The 5,738-nt window shown below is 32.6% G+C and overlaps 1 non-coding gene across 1 annotated transcript; it reads left to right on the top strand.

Moving 5' to 3' along the window:
- The first annotated feature begins 5,193 nt into the window (after positions 1–5,193).
- On the top strand, positions 5,194–5,298 carry LOC139705285 (small nucleolar RNA U13). The gene has a single exon (XR_011707203.1). It is a non-coding gene; the product is annotated as a small nucleolar RNA U13 (small nucleolar RNA).
- The last annotated feature ends 440 nt before the right edge of the window (positions 5,299–5,738 follow it).

Raw genomic sequence — 5,738 nt, 5'->3', positions numbered from 1 at the left:
TTGTTCCTTCAAACTGCAACTTTTTCTCTGTTTTCTCATCCCTACTCTACTCAGCCATTGGTAGTCATGATTATACTCTTGATTTTAATGAGATCAACTTTTAAAAATTCCACATATGACTCAGGTCATACACTATTTGTATTTTATTCCTGGCTTATTTCACTTAAACATAATGTCCTCTAGTTTCATCCATGTTTTTCAGAGAATTTCATTCTTTTAATGGCAGAGCAGTATTTCATTGTGTGTGTATACCATATTTTCTTTACTCATTCATCAGCGGATGGGCACGTAAGTTGATTAAATTTCTTGGTTATTGTAAACAATGGAATTTCCTTTGGATACATACTAGTAATGAAATTTCTGGATTATATGGTAGTTTTGTATTTTTCTTTAAGTTACTTCTATACTGTTTTCCATAATGATTGTGTTAATCTATAGCTTGTAAATACTTTTTCCCAACCTGTAGGTTATCTTCTTCACTCTGTTTACTTCATTTGCTGTGTAGAAGCTTAAGAATTTTTTAAAACAGCAAATTGTTTTGTGTTTGTTTTCTTTTTGAGACTGACAATCTTCACGTTTTGTATGATACATTGAATCCCTTAATATTTATTGTTAATTTTTTTCTATTTCTCTTTTACGTACCTCTTCTGTTATTTTTGCATTGTTTTGATTAATTAAATTTATTGTAGTATTCCATTTTGTCTTTTATTATTATTTAGTACTTTCTTTTTTTTTAAACTATCCTACCACTTATTCTAGAAATTATAGATGTATTTGGATGTATTCTGAATCCAGAACAGGTGCTTTAGTTTACCACTCCAATGACACCATTAGCCTCTTAAAACTGCTAAAGTTTATTACCTCCTCTCTCACCTCTTGCAACATCATGGATATGTATATTAAGGTATATGTAATTGAGCATCACAGGAAATAGTGGCTATGGTTTAATAAAGTCAGTGTCAGTTTTATGCACATAGTCATCCTTTCCAGTGTTTTTTATGCCTTTTTTCATTTCCACATTTCCATGTGGAATCATTTTCTTATGGCTTAAAGCACATGCTCTATTTTTTCCCTCTTTCCTGCAAATGTAGGCCTTCTGGCAACAAATACAGCCACTTCCTGAAAATACAATTACTTCCCCTTTGTTTAGTCCTTAAGCCTTTGTTTTTCTGAGAACTGCATTATTCCCCTTTCACTTTTCAGGAAAATTAAAAGTACAGCATATTTTTATTTATTCAGAGTGAATTTTCCAACCATTTTCTTCCTGTCCAATACTTGTCCAATTAAATACTTCCTTTAGCTCATTGATTCATTTGTTGAGGTCTCATATGGCACCCATTAATTAAATAATGAAAATCAACCAACACAGTTAAAGAATCAGGTTTTAAAGAAAGCTTAAAAATTGTAGTGTTTTCTTAAGTTTGTAGGCAAAGGTAATTATCTTTTTCTTTCAGTTAGCTGACATTTAAATGCAATAGTAGCCTTCCTTGAAAGTGTCATCTCATTGTAGCTATTATTGGTTGAAGGGCTGTTTCAGATGCTTTATGGTAATAATTTGCATTTGTCTTCTGTTTATCTATTTAATATGTCAATAAAAGTTATGAATACTCTTGCTACAGTAATTGACTTAAAAAATTTTCATAGCTAAATAGAAAATTTTGTGTACAATTTCAGTGAATAGTACATAATTCAGTGTAGCCACTCCACTAAATTAGACCTAGATAAAACTAGACCATGGACAAGAATTAACATGTGACAACTAATTATTCTATTGTTTATTTTTCTGTAGCAACACTCCTTTCCAAAAAATCAACAAACGACTATAATATTTTAACAAATGACTTTCTTACAATTTCAGAAACAATCTCTATGTAGCATCTTTTATTTATTTATTTTTTGGGGAGAGGTACTAGGAATTGAACTCAGGGATACTCGATCACTGAGCCACATCCCCAGCCCTATTTTGTATTTTATTTAGAGAGAGGGTCTCATGGAGTTGACTAGCACCTTGCCATTGCTGAGGCTGGCTTTGAACTTGAGATCCTCCTGTCTCAGGCTCCTTATCTCACACTCCCTAGATGCTAGGATTATAGGCATGCTCCATTGTGCTTGGGTTATTATATAGCATCTTTATATCATTAAAAAGTAGTTATGGTTTTATTACTGTAAATATTTTCAACTGTTTTATGAAAAACAATAAATATTATATGATATGATTACAATGTTACCATTATATTATTATGATTTATTTTTTTATTTATTTTGTACTTTGAGATTTAACTGAGAGGTATATCACCAGTGGGGTCACATTTGTAACCCTTTATTTATTTATTTATTTATTGGTTTATTTTAATTTTGAGACAGGATCTCATTAAGTTGCCCATGCTAGTCTTGAACTTGTGATCTTCCTGCATTAGCCTAAGTTGTTGTGCATGTACCACCACATCAGGTGTTATAGCATCATTTTAAAAATTAAATTGTTATGTCTATTTTAGGCCATAAAATTTACAGAAATCTAAGAATGTTGCTCATTTGTTAAGGAAATTTAATGAACTGAAAACCCCAATCCAAATCCATTAGACACCTAAAGAATATGTGAGTATCATGGTGATATAATAGTTTAATCATGTTCTTGTTCCTTTACAAATTGCAGTTCTTATGTTGCTAGTGGTTTTTTTAGTCAAGAAAGGTGGCAGGAGTAGCTTAGATTATTGTACTGAGCCACTTGGTTAGGGAGGCTAATGCTGAACAGATTCCTCATACTCTATGCACTAGTAGAAATTATACTTGTGTTGTCTCTGTTAGATGGGGGAAGACTTCCACAGCATACTTGCCTCATTTTCACCTAACATTCTGTTTCATCAGTATTCATCACTTAATAGAATTCTATACCCGAGTCTTTTCTTTACTATGCCTTTGAAAGAATAGTTAATTGGGAACTTGGTTTACTAACTCTCTCCTACATCTGTAGAATTGACTTTTTACAGGTTGATGAATAAAGCTTTAGTTAAGATCATATATGAAATGAGAACTATAAGATTATGGATCCTAGTTACCCCACTAAATTTCTATAAGAATTTGAAGCAGCAGCAATAAACGACATCATCAAAACACAGGAAAACACAAATGACTAAACAAACCCCTAAAACCTTGATGTCATCAAGGGGAGGTTTGCTGAGTTCAAACAACCTTTATGCAAAATGTTCCTATGTTAAAAAAAAAAAAAGTCCCAAGTCTTTAAAGTAGGACTTGCAAAGCACTTGCTTCTTTCTTCAGTATAATTATTTTCATTAACCGCATCTATTCTATCATCAATGCTAACATTTTACTCTCCAAAAGTTTAATGCTTTTCTCAATTTCTCTCTCCCTCTCCCCTGTTCCTCTCTTATCCTTTTCCCTTGGTCTACCCACTTCTTGTCACCCTCCTTTTCTCCTTCTCCCTCTCCTCTCCTCATAGCTTTCCCCAAATCACTCTCTTGTCTCCCAAGTAGTGGCAATAAACTCACTGTATTTTGGTTTCTTACTTTTTTTTTCCTGATTCCCACAAACCATGTACTGAAGGAGAGAACACAACTCTCTTGCTTGTCATTTTGTCTACAGTATTCAGAATAGTAGCTGATACACTCATGGTAGTCAATGAATACATGTTTGTTGAATGAGCAACATGAAAGTATGACTACTACATCTGGTATTTCTAATTTAGAGAATTGATGTAGCTATGTAAATAAATTTTCTGATTACTTGGCTATCTTTGAAACTGAAAAATTCTGCTGGGAAGAATATTAGCTGTGTTTAAACTCTATTTTCATGAGCTCTTCTAAGATAATCTCCCAGAAAAACATCTACTGAGCATTCAAAGCTATTATTCATTATACTGTTTTACTAGTGATAGATTTTTTAAAAAACTCCAGAGTGACAGAAAATATTATTACTATGTGTGTCAGTTTCTACATTATTTAAGTATTTGTTACAGTGGATTAGGAAATCTAGGTATCACATACAAGAAGGTTTGCATGTTTGCACTTATAAAGTTCTAAGGCTAACAATTTAGAAAATCTGGTTGCCAAACAAAATGAAAGCATTACTTTGAGAAAAGAGAGAGAGAGTGTGTGTGTGTGAGAGAACAATAACAATTGTATAACAGTATAAGGTCAGCCTCCAGCTATGATTTCTTCTCTAGTGATCCACAGATGACAGACTGAGAGTATTAGGTTACGTCTTCATCAGCTGTCAATCATATCATTTTGAACACAGATCTTTAAACTTCTGTTGACAAAGCATTTTTATAATTGGAATTACACCTCAAGATTTTGTTATGATATATTTAAATTGAGTACATGTATTTGTGGAACAGTGCTTTAATTATCTAAAATTTTGTATCTGAACACTTCTAAATAACAATTTTGTATATAACACTAATACAATGACTATGCTATAATAATTGTCTATTTCATAAAAAATTTAAAATAATTTTCCAGTCACATTATATCAGAGAAAATATTCTGCATTTGTTTTTTTTTTTTGGGGGGGGGGATTGGCTAAATTCACTTAGCATTATCTTCTCCAACACCATCCATTTGCCTGCATATGCCATGATTTTATTCTCTTTTATTGTGGGGTAGGGAGGGGGAGCATGGGAGGAATAGACAAACTCTAGATAAGGCAGAGGGATGGGAGTGGAAGGAAGGGGACAGTGGGTGGAATGTGATGGACATCATTATCCAAAGTACATGTATGAAGACACAAATTGGTGTGAACATACTCTATATACAATCAGAGATATGAAAAATTGTGCTCTATATGTGTAATAAGAATTGTAATGCATTCTGCTGTCATTTATTTAAAAAATCAATAAAAATAAAATAAATAATATTTCATTGTGATCACTCTAATGAACATATTAAAATATTTACTTCATGAATCAGGTTCATTATTTTTCTTAGGGATGTAACTTTCTGTAGTGCACGTGGAAAATTTAGGAACTCGTAAAAATCTGGTGCTTATCTTCCCGATTAATCATACCTACCGCCATGTTTTTAATACACAATCATCATTATTACTCTGTGTATATGGTGGGTGAAAATCACCTTTTCTGAAAACAATGTAATATATATTCTTTCATTGACTCTTAACAAAATTCTGTTCTCCATATGTGAAGAATGCAACAATGATAGGCATCTAAAAAAAGAATAGATGCACTTTGATTCATGACTGTAACTATTGGGTGTGCATGCTGTTGTGTGAAATGTGCTTCTCTCCTGAATCTTGTTAAGATATCAACACCTTACCTGCCTGATGTGAACTTGGGAAACAAAAAGGCTAAAGTGTTACTAGTGTAGTAGGAGCACGATATGTTGTGGTGCTAAAGAAATAAGGCAGTTGGCAGTTTAATGCAACCAGTTATCAATCAGAAGAGGCTCACAGAGTGGAATCTGTGTCAGAGACATCATCCAGGCATGGGGTTTTAAAGACTGAGGTTAAGAAAACAATATGTATCTTAGAATTTTAAAATTTGGTTTATATGAGCAGTTAAATATACTCAAGGGATATTTTATTCCTCAATCATAAATCGGTGCCGAGTAGAGTTCATAAAACTGCTATGGGAAGTTTCTACTTGCCACCACAGTACATTCTTAAAAACCTTAACATAGAGCAGATTGATATAAAAATTTTATATTTTCTCACAGGAACAATGTTATAATTTGATGTTCTATGGTAGACCAAGCACCAATAAATCA

This window comes from Marmota flaviventris, chromosome 3, assembly GCF_047511675.1.
Source record: "Marmota flaviventris isolate mMarFla1 chromosome 3, mMarFla1.hap1, whole genome shotgun sequence".
Lineage (NCBI taxonomy): Eukaryota > Metazoa > Chordata > Mammalia > Rodentia > Sciuridae > Marmota > Marmota flaviventris.
Note: the sequence above shows the minus strand (reverse complement) of the source record. Positions and strands in the feature narration are given on the sequence as shown.